Here is a 12,691-nt window from a genome sequence, read left to right as displayed (position 1 = left end):
TTATTTATTTATAAAATTTAGGACTCAGAACAAAGTCATCACCGTCCACCGTTGACTCACTGAAGTTCATCGTCAACGGCGGTATAATTTATTGGCGCCCGATATAATATGGGTTCCCAAATAAATTACGCCGATTAATTACCAAAAATTTCCCATATAATTTATTTCATGAATATTATTCATTTATTCCTGCAGAAAAAGGAAAATAGAAATTAAAATTATAATAATCAACCCATTGCAGAATTTCGGCCCAACAGTCGAACCCAACTGCAAGGCCCAAACAAAGAAACCAAGGCCCGAATGAACAGGCCCAATAGAGCCCAAAATAAGTAAAACAGGGAAGCACAAAACACGGCCACCACACACGGCCAAGCCACCACACACCACCCACACTATCACATACATAAAAAACAGACGCGCACACACACACAACACAGACGCACACACACACACACTCACGGCCACCTAGCCGGAATTTACGCGGTGGCAACCAGAATTCAGAGTAACAATCAAGGCAACATTACACAAAGATATACATACATACAGGTGCATATATCGAAGCTACAGTCAGAGTTAAAACAGCCGAAACTCACCGGAAAACCGAAAGAAACCGACGAACAAAGAACCAGGAGGAAGAAGATAGGAAGAACAGAGATAATCGAGAGAAAATCGAAAGACAATCGAAGAGAAACGAAGAAAATTACAGCCGGGGCCGAGAGAGAGAGACAAAGGAGAGGTGATGTTTTAATCCCCCAAACCAGCTGCTGACACGTATCAACCAATTAACCTGAGAGTAACACGTGTCCTGCAGTACCGCTTTGCCTCAAAATTTAAAATTAACAAATCGAGGTGTACGAAAAATTATTTCAGAAAATTACAAAAAATAATATCAAAAGTCATAAATATCCCGAAGTTTACGAAAACATAAATTTTGAAAATTTTAAAACAATTTTTAAGGTGCACTTTGTACCCGCTTTTTAACGAATAACGAAACGACGCGCGGGTGAAACGAATCTCAAAAATTTCCAGAATAATTTTAAAATTCTCAGAATAATACGAACTTAATAAAATATGAGTTTCATGATTTTTGAAGATTTCTATAGTTCAATATGGATTTTACAAATAAACACACTCATAAAATCATTTAAAAATAAATAATTAGTGGAATATTGATTTCTCAATTTGATAAAGTCCTAAAATTAATTATTGAAATTATAAAATTAGAAATCCAATTTTAGAAACAATCCAAGTATTTATGGAATTAAAACTATAATAAAAACACTTTTACAAGCGAAATAAAATCGTATAACTCAATAATAAATCACACAATCCAATCCCACATATCAACAAATCACAATTAAATAAATAACAATCAATAACTGCTGCCAAAATCAATACACACATTTATTTAATTATTTAAACCTTTATTACACTTTAAAAATAAAAGAATATACACGAGCTGTTATATCCTTTTCCCCTTAAAAAGATTCTGTCCCCAGAATCTGACTTAGCTAAACAAATGAGGATATTTATCAAGCATGTATGACTCTACTTCCCAAGTAGACTCTTCTAATCGAGGATTTCTCCACAAGACTTTTACTAAAGGGATCGACTTATTCCTAAGGACTCGCTCTTTACGGTCTAAAATTTGGTTCGGTTGTTCCACATAGGACAAATCTGGCTGCAGTTCAATCGGTTCATATTCTATGACTTGATTCGAACTAGGGATATAGGGCTTCAACATAGATACGTGTAACACATTATGAATGTGCTGCCACTACGGTGGTAACGCTATCTCGTAAGCGACCTTTCCCAATTTCTTCAAAACCTTAAAGGGTCCTATAAATCTAGGGCTAAGTTCACCCTTCTGAACAAATCGTACTAACCCTTTCCAATGTGATACCTTTAGTAACACCAGAGCTCCTATCTCGAAGTCCATATCCTTGCTATGCAAATATGCATACTTTCTCTATCTATCCTGGGCTGCTTCTAACCTTCTCCGAATCAACACTATGGCATCCCTGGTTTGCTGAACCAACTTAGGACCTAACACTTACTTTTCTCCTACCTCATCCCAATACAACGGTGATCTACACTTACGTCCATATAAAGCTTCGTAAGGCGGCATTCCGATACTGGCATGGTAATTGTTATTATACGAGAACTCAATTAAAGGTAGGTGTTCATCCTAATTACCCTTAAAATCCAAAACACAGACTCTCAACATATCCTCTATGGTCTGAATTGTTCTTTTACTCTGGCCATCTATCTGTGGATGATAAGCGGTGCTCATATTTAACTTTGTTCCTAGGCACTCTTGGAATTTAGTCCAGAACCTGGAATTAAATCTCGGGTCTCGATCTGACACTATAGACACAGACACTCCATGTTTGGTAACTATCTCATCCAAGTATAACTTAACTAGCTTTTCCAATGAATACCTTTCATTGGTCGGAAGAAAATGCGCTGACTTAGTCAATCAGTCAATGATTACCCAAATAGCGTCGTGTTTTGCTTTCTTCCTTGGAAATCCCACTACAAAATCCATAGCAATCTCTTCCCACTTCCATTGGGGAATCTCTAAAGGTTGTAACAATCCGCTTGGTCGTTGATGCTCTGCTTTCACCGTTTCACATACATGACACTTACTTACCCAATTGGCAATATCCTTCTTCATTCCTGGCCACCAAAAGTTTCTCTTCAAGTCTTGGTACATCTTAGTACTACCAGGGTGGATAGAAAACCTAGAGTCATGTGCTTCGTGTAATACCTCATTCTTCAATTCCGTTACATTAGGAATCCAAACTCTGGATGAAAATCTATACAAACCTTGATTATCTTTTTGAGTACACAACTCTTCTCCCATCAAAGTATCCGACTCTTGTTCCATAACTCCTTCTTGACACCTTTTGATCTTTTCCATCAATGTCGGCTGGAAAGTAACCTTATATAGTTGCTCTTGATTCTCACTAGGTACTCGAACCTCAATCTCCATTCTTTCCAAGTCTTGGGTTAGATCTTCCGCAACCTTAATCATATTCAACCTTTCTTTTCTACTCAAGGCATCAGCCACCACGTTATCTTTACCTGGGTGATAATTAATTGAACAATCGTAGTCCTTGATCAGCTCCAACCATCTTCTCTGTCTCATGTTCAAATCCTTTTGTGTGAATATGTACTTCAGGCTCTTATGATCCATATAAATATCACATTTCTCTCCATACAAGTAGTGACGCCAAAACTTTAGAGCAAACACTATAGCCGCCAACTCAAGGTTATGAACCGAATATTTCTGCTCGTGAGCCTTTAACTGTCTGGAGGCATAAGCAATAACTTTGTCATGCTGCATTAGCACACAACCCAATCCTTTTAAAGAAGCATCACTATAGATCACAAAGTTTCCCGTCTCATCTGGCAAGGCTAATACTGGAGCCGTCACTAATCTCCGTTTCAATTCCTGGAAACTTTCTTCACACTTTTCCGTCCAAACGAACTTTTCATTCTTTCTGGTCAACTTGGTTAATGGGGATGCACTCTTCGAGAAATCTTTCACAAACCTTCGATAATATCCTGCTAACCCAAGAAAACTTCTTATTTCCGTCGGTGTCTTTGGTTTCTCCCACTTTGATACGACTTCAATCTTTACTGGGTCTACTTTGATACATTCCTTACTCACCACATGTCCAAGAAACCGCACTTTTGTCAACCAAAACTCACACTTGGATAACTTTGCATATAGTTGCTTTTCTCTTAACTTCTGAAGAGCAATCCGTAGATACATTGCGTGATCTTCTGGATTTTTTGAATATATGAGGATGTCATCAATAAATACAATAACAAACTTATCCAGATACTTCTTATACACCTTATTCATTAGATCTATAAAAGCCGCTGGCGCATTCGTCAATCCAAACGACATCACTAGAAACTCATAATGGCCATACCTTGTTCTAAATGCAGTCTTGGGGATATCTTCAGGCTTTATCTTCAATTGGTGGTAGCCATATCTTAAGTCAGTCTTTGAGAAATAACTTGCTCCCTTAAGCTGATCAAACAAATCGTCGATGCGTGGCAAATGATACTTATTCTTTATCGTCAACTTGTTCAGCTCTCTGTAGTCAATACACAATCTCATACTTCTATTCTTTTTCTTCACAAATAATACTAGAGCACCCCACGGAGAAACATTGAGTGGAATGACTCCCTTATCCAATAGTTCCTAAAGTTGCTTAGCCAATTCTTTCATTTCCATTGGGGCCATCCTGTATGGAGCCTTAGAAACTGGTTCAGCTCTAGGTATCAAATCAATGGAGAACTCTATCTCTCGATCAGGTGGCAATCCTGGTAACTCTTCTGGGAAAATGTCAGGGAATTCTCTCACTATGGGAATCCCATCCAAAATAGGGGTCTCTTTCTCAGTAACCACCACATGAGGCAAATACGCCTCACACCCTTACCTCAACAATCTCTTTGCTTGCATTACTAAAAGGAACTTTTTATCCTGCCTCTGCCCTTGGTAGCTGATCCTTTTATTATCTGGGGTATACATAACAACTCTCTTTTTCTTACAGTCAATATTCGCCTTATATAGAGACAACCAATCCATACCTAAAATAACATTAAAATCTCCCAACTCGAAAGGTATTAGGTCAACAGGGAACATATACCCTGAAATCTCTAAGGAACATCTAGGACAAAATTGACTTACAGGCACCTTATCTTTATTAGCCAATTCTATGGTCAATGGTTCCTCTAAATCTTCCAACATTAATTGCATTTTATTCACACAATTCACAGATATAAAAGATTTGGACGCTCCCGAATCAAACAAAATGTTAACAGGTACGGAATTAAGAGAAAGCGTACCTGCAACCACATCGGAATCATGAACTGGAGATTTTTTGGTCATCTTTAAAGTCCAAGCTCTAGCAGTACTGGTTGCTGGTCCTTGGGACACGCTCCTTTCAACATTACCTTGGGTCACCGACTTGCAATTCCTAGCTATGTGTCCCACTTTGCCGCAACTAAAACAAGTTACTCCTTGAATCTCAGACTTACACTCCGTGGAATAATGACCTTTCTGTCCATACTTAAAACAGTTGATATTTTCTTGGCACTGTCCACTGTGCTTCTTCCCACATGTCTTACAATCAACCACTGGCTTACTAACCCTCGTCGGGGCAGAGTTAACTGAAGTAGTACTGGGTCTAACCTGGGGAAAATTCTGCCTCTTGAACCTCTTATTCTTATTCTTTCCATACCAACGCTGGAACTTCCGACTTGCTATTCCTGATTCTGACCTAGCAGGTCCACTTTCAAATTTCCTCTTCTTCTCACCCTGCTCCTTTACAGCTAACCTCTGATTACTCTTTATCACTAGGGCAGCCTGAACTACCGAAGTATAGGTCTTGAGTTGTAAGGCTACAACTCCACTCCTTATTTCTGGCTTCAATCCTTGTTGAAATCGCTTCGCTTTCTGAGTTTCCGAGCTCACATACTCGGGTGCTAAATGGGCTAACTCCGTAAACTTTGCTTCATACTCCGTAATACTCCTATCTACTTGTTTCAATTCCAAAAATTTCATCTGCATTTGACTCTAGAGACAGTCCGGAAAGTATTTCTCCAAAAACAACTCTGTGAATCTGGCCCATAAAACAGGACCTTCTCCTTCTAGGGCTTGCGTAGATTCCCACAAATAATTTGAATCATTCTTCAGAAAATAACTAGCATAATCCGTCTTTAAATCCTCACTCACCTTGGTGAGCGCAAACGCCTTTTCCATATCCTTTAACCATATCCTGGCAGCAACATGATCTACTTCACCTTTAAACTATGGGGGCTTCACTGCCTGAAAAGACTTGAAACTTACACCCGGATTTGTCCACCTCATCTCATGCTGCTGCTGGACTTGTAGTTGCTGCTGTTGGATTTGCTGATGTTGTTGTTGTATGAGCTGCTATTGTTGTTGTTGTTATTACTGCAATTATTGTTGCTGCTGCTGGAATTGTTGTTGCTGTTGGGTCAGCTGTGTAGACTGCTGACACAACAAGTTCATCAATTCACTCATGGAAGGATCCCCAGCAGATCCGTTATTGGGTTGAGAGTTTCTCTTTGGTGGCATCTCCTGAAACATAACAATCATGTTTAAGAAAATGGATTGCTCCCAAACAGTTTATATTTATGCATCAGGAGAGCGTTGCCACTAAGACAATATCCTCATCCCAGTTTAATTGGATCCAGCCGGAGTGAATGATTATAATCTAAACATGTCAGCAACAGAAGCAACAATAATAATAGCAACGCACAATATATAAAAACTCAACAATGGAATAAAGCAGTTGCAATACAATAACCAACAGGAACCCAACTAGTATAACTAAAAATCCAACTAAAAGAAACCATCTGAATACACACCAAAATTGGTTGTCATGGCAGCCCCACCCACTACAAACTATCACAACATAATATACATATACAAAGTAAACAACTACAGAACTCCTGGAAGTCAACTCTGAGCTCTGTATCTCTCTGCTGCAAGCCTGGTCTAACCACTACCACTGCCACCGATGGAACCTAGCTCAAACACTATCCAGTTCACTAGGTCCTGATACTGCACAGCTCTGAACTCTGAGCTAATAAAATGGTCAACAGATCTAGCCCTCTCAACAGCCATCTGGGTCAATGCTCGCACACGGGCCCGCACCTCAGGGGAAGGGGCAGAAATGCCCTGGAAAGGTGCAATAGGTATCTGATCAAACTGAGCACCCAATCCCGGACTCTGATCTCTGATAAAAGAAGTATTCACCGCTCGGTGAACATGGTAAGTGATCGGTGAAAAAGTACCACTAGGGGCCATAGGAGGTACTGGAGGTCTCATCAAAGAAGAACTGGGACCACAACCAGGAGGTTAATCCCTAACGGCAGACACAAACCTACATACCCAACGGGGACGAGTATCAGGTCCAGAAATGTCTCAGGGCATAAAAGAAGGGACTAGTGGAGGAGGCATAGGGGTCTCCTCAACAATAACATCCAGGGTCCTCTCAGAATCTGAGCTATCCGAGTCAGAGGGATTCTCCCGAGATGGAGAACTCGAAATTGCAATAGGCCACTGTCAACATAATAAATATACAGGGAAGACATAACCAGGTCAAGGAAATTCTATCAAAACATTTAATAGATGCCAGGGTAATGCCGTCGGAACCCTCGAATGACTCTAAAGGTTCGCTCCTCTATAAGAGTTGCTGGCTCACACCTAAAGACTCACTTTATCACCTATTCGACATAATCCCTAACCTAGATCAGGGACTTGAACCTGTAGCTCTGATTCCAACTGTGACGGCCTCAACCCCGGGGTCAGGAGTTGACGTCACCAAACACATTTACCAAAATAAAAAACAACAAGATTATTATGAAAATATACTAACTTGACCCAAAACCAAGTTCCGATCCAGGTTCAAGTATAATTCAGGTTCTCATTATTACAAACCATTTATTCAACATCTAACACACTCTAACTTTATTCAGCAACTCGTCAGACCTCATGGTCTGACACAAACTACCTCAGAGGAGCCGGGTCCAGAAGGGGCGGGAACACGGGTATGACTGACTTATCTTTTAGGCATCTACGAGATATACATGACAGTTTTCAAGGGTGAGCATAATCGCTCAGAAGTACCAACATATGAATAACAGAATAAAAACAGTAATGTAACAATAATAGGAACAGAGCTGTAATCATGATATCAACATTATATAATGGAAATTGAAGATAACTGGATATCACGAACTAGCATGCTTTATCAAAACAACATAGTAGTGTGTTGTGTAAGTACCAGAGTCCAATTTTAGCATTCTATTCATATTTATAAAATTCTGTATCAACTACTTATACCCTTACGGGAATCACAAATCCAAATCAGATACGTAACGGATATGTGAAGATAGCTGATCAGGCTATCAACACCAAACGGCTCTAACTGCCATCCCATTTACCTGTTCTGGAACTCAGAGACTAGCTAGGTCTCTGACCTGCTGGACTAATCGGTTATATAATGCGCGCAACCGAATTAGCCTCTTACGCAACCTCAATAGGCCTACTCTGGCCCCAATGTATCCCATATCTGATCGTTTTATCCAGTTTTCAAAACACATGTACCTATCTCATTTCAAAACCATTCATTTTACCAACACACATATAAAATCCAGTTTGCAAATCATTTCATTCGAGATAGGTACCTTTCGAAGTTACTTTTCCCCAAAACAATTTAAAAATAGTGATTTATAACTATAGGGGATATGTAACTTAAAACGTTTCTGTTTCATTACGAGAATAAAATATTTAGCTATTCATACGTATGGAACCATAAAAGAATGGTCAGGAGTACTTGCCTTGCAACGCTTTACCAAACCCTAAATAGCTTTCACGCTGATTTCGATCATGGGAAACTCGACTGGGATCTACAAATACAGAATAACCTATTTAGTTATACCGACATGCTTGATATCCTTAAATCCTAATAACCGAATCCGATAACCCGACTCGTATAGTTATTATACACATAATCACGTAATCTGAACACAAATAGGGGTAACACGTATAATATAAGTACGTACGTATTAAAATAGATTTTAAAAATTTTAGCAGCAACTCCTTTGTTTATAATCCTACCCGTCGATTACAATCGATGTCAATAATCACAACAATCCACAATTTTCATTCCAATACCAATTCCACATTCACATATCTACAATTCCAATATATGATTTATTTTCGAAAACATTTTATACAAATCATTTTATTTATTTATAAAATTTAGGACTCAGAACAAAGTCATCACCGTCCACCGTTGACTCGCCAAAGTTCATCGTCAACGGCGATATAATTTATTGGCACCCGATATAATACGGGTTCCCAAATAAATTACGCCGATTAATTACCAAAAATTTCCCACATAATTTATTTCACGAGTATTATTCATTTATTCCTGCAGAAAAAGGAAAATAGAAATTAAAATTATAATAATCAACCCACTGCAGAATTTCGGCCCAACAGTCGAACCCAACTGCAAGGCCCAAACAAAGAAACCAAGGCCCGAATGAACAGGCCCAATAGAGCCCAAAATAAGCAAAACAGGGAAGCACAGAACACGGCCAAAACACGGCCACCACACACGGCCAAGCCGCCACACACCACCCACACTATCACACAAACACAACATATATGCACACACACACACAACACAGACGCACACACACACACCACTCCCGGCCACCTAGCCGGAATTTACGCGGCGACAACCGGAATTCAGTGTAACAATCAAGGCAACACTGCACAAAGATATACATACATACAGGTGCATATATATACAACCCACAGAATAAATCGAAGCTACAGTCAGAGTTAAAACAACCGAAACTCACCGAAAACTGAAAGAAACCGGCGAACAAAGAACCAGGAGGAAGAAGCTAGGAAGAACAGAGATAATCGAGAGAAAATCGAGAGAGAATCGAAGAGAAATGAAGAAAATTACAGCCGAGGCCGAGAGAGAGAGAGAGAGAGAGAGAGAGAGAGAGAGAGAGAGAGAGAGAGAGATGAGAGGTGATGTTTTAATCCCCAAAAACCAGCTGCGGACACGCATCAACCAATCAACCTGAGAGTAACACGTGTCCTGCAGTACCGCTTTGCCTCAAAATTTAAAATTAACGAATCGAGGTGTACGAAAAATGATTTCAGAAAATTATGAAAATAATATCAAAATGTCATAAATATCCCGAAGTTTACAAAAACATAAATTTCGAAATTTTAAAACAATTTTTAAGGTGCACTTTGTACCCGCTTTTTAACGAATAACGAAACGACGCGCGGGTGAAATGAATCCCGAAAATTTCCAGAATAATTTTAAAATTCTTAGAATAATACTAACTTAATAAAATATGATTTTCATGATTTTTGAATATTTCTATAGTTAAATATGGATTTTACAAATAAATACACTCACAAAATCATTTAAAAATAAATAATTAGTGGAATATCGATTTCTCAATTTTATAAAGTCCTAAAATTAATTATTGAAATTATGAAATTAGAAATCCAATTTTAGAAACAATACAAGTATTTATGGAATTAAAACTATAATAAAATCACTTTTACAAGTGAAATAAAATCGTATAACTCAATAACAAATCACACAATCCAATCCCACATAAGAACAAATCAAAATTAAATAAATAACAATTAATAACTGCTGCCAAAATTAATACACACATTTATTTAATTATTTAAACCTTTATTACACTTTAAAAATAAAAGAATATACATGAGTCATTATACCAGTGCCCTATGATGAACACGAAACTGTAGGCGACGCAGCTGGGAGCTTTGTTCAATGACCAAAGAAACTTGTGATCTTGGGTTAGGTAAGATCTTTCAATAAAAAAATTAAGGCTATTTATTTTTTTCACTACATAGAAATACAGAGAAAAATAAAGAAAAATGCATTTTTGAATTAATTTATTTGTAATTAGGAACCTGAGAAAAAAAATGGTTATAAAGTAGCTTCTCAGAAACTAATAAAGGTCGTTAGTAAAGAGTCAGCGACTCCTATTCTCAAGAATCAAGCTTTTCCCAAAGGTGGCAAATTGAGTGAAAAATGTCAAACTTTACTGTTTTTAGTTGAAAATATGCCTCCAGAGTCTACTACTAAATCTACTGATAAAAATGTGGAGGTATTTAAATTTCATGAAATTGCTAAGGTTCCGATATATGTCACCAATGAAGTTGTCTACGAGTTTTTGAGGTTGAGTTGGCTTAATATACCCATTTTGCAGATTTTTATGATGTAAGGCTTTATTTTCTTGTTTATTTATTTAACAATATCTAATTATATATGTTTGTTGTGCATAGAAACTAGTTATGCAACGCCTTATTACATCCAAGGTACACTCACAAGTTCTGCATGAAGTTAGAAGATGATTCATTTGCATTCATGTGTCCATCTGTATTAGCATTGGCACGTGAATCTAAGCATCAAAATGATACATCTAGATACATATGTGAGGTTATGAAAGATGCTAAAGAGAAACGCCTTATCTTAGCACCATATATCCAGATATAAGAAAATAAGCAGTTGTGAGTGTATGTTATATCCATATGTGAGGTTACTACTGCCATTAAGAGTATCCTTAATATATATTTTGACATATTTTCAAGATGTTTTAACATAATTTGGTATTTTGTTAAATTACAGTAAGCACTGGATGTTGCTGATGTATTGTGTCGATGAAAGTGTTGTTTACTTGTTTGATCCGCTAAAGCAAAAACGGAAGATACACGTGAAGAGTCCTTGGGAAACGTAAGTTATAAAAATATTAAATCTACAAAATTTCTATAAAATTATTAGTTTCCACTTTAAGTAGTTTAAACTATTTATGTATATATTCAAATTTGTTCTTATTTAACAGGGCATAACCTAGTTTGGTACGATGAAGTTGTTCAAGTATTTTATACTACTTGTTTCAGTTTTAGAAGTCTTATTTCGTATTCTTTTATCAAGATTTTTGAATGTTTTGACTTTATTTTGTAGTGTCGTCAACAAGAAGGAGATACCGAGTGTGGTTATTTTGTGATGAGGTATATGTACGACATAATCATGTTATCTCGTAATAAAGACCCCAAAATTAAGTGGAAGGAGGTACATAAAATGTAATATAATATTATTATAGATATTAGAAATATATAAATTGAATATATTGTTTACATTTCATTTTATTTTCACAGGTTCTTGGAAGAAGATACAAAAACGAACAAATTCGAGAAATTCGAGATATTTGGGCAGATTTTTTTACTCGTGAATATATGTGATTAGGTACATTACCATACTTTTAGTTCAAAAAAAATAAGATTTTTTTACTTGTGAATAGTTATATTTTCTACTTACTACTAATTAATAAATTCAAACACACAATTTTTGCAATACTGCTATCATGGATGTGACGCCCTCAATCTCGGGGTTAGGAAATGAGGACTCACACGCCAACTATATTAACAATAAATAAGCATAAACCCCGATTAACTAACGACAGGATCAAACATGATTAAGTTTGAGACAAGATTGCAACTACCGACCATATAATATATATTACAACCCAAAATAATCTTTAACTTACACAATCAATTCCGACTTGGAACCGATGTATCTTTACAACCTTCTGACTAAGCGCTTGCTCACACACAACCTGTACTACCTGTTCTGGCATCTGGAAGCCTACAACATGGTAGGGGCCACCAGGTACGCTCTTATGAGCAGTGCGCCTAAGTCTGAACATCCTCTTGCTTAACTGCCATGGTTAGAACAAAGCATAATATATGAGTATAAAACTCAAAAAGTAACTAAATGACAGTTCTATGATGTAATGAACAATATCTATTCACAATTACTTTTAGGGCATTCTATTGAAACACTTTAGGTGGCAGATTTCTATCTTTGGGCTAGGGAAGGTTTATGTAGGAATAGTTGGGCTTTCAAGAATCAAGGTTCAAGATAAGGTGAAAGCCGACATTTATCACAAATCATCAACGGGATCTCAAGGATCTTTCAAATGGAAAGCGAGAATCTATTCAATTCTGGGAATCAATTATATGATTGATAACAATATCAGGATATGAAATAGGGTTCACAAGTTGTACGCT

The sequence above is a fragment of the Apium graveolens genome, chromosome 10, assembly GCF_009905375.1.
Source record: "Apium graveolens cultivar Ventura chromosome 10, ASM990537v1, whole genome shotgun sequence".
Taxonomy (NCBI): Eukaryota; Viridiplantae; Streptophyta; class Magnoliopsida; order Apiales; family Apiaceae; genus Apium; species Apium graveolens.
The sequence above is the reverse complement of the archived record's forward strand: the minus strand, read 5'-3'. Positions refer to the sequence as shown.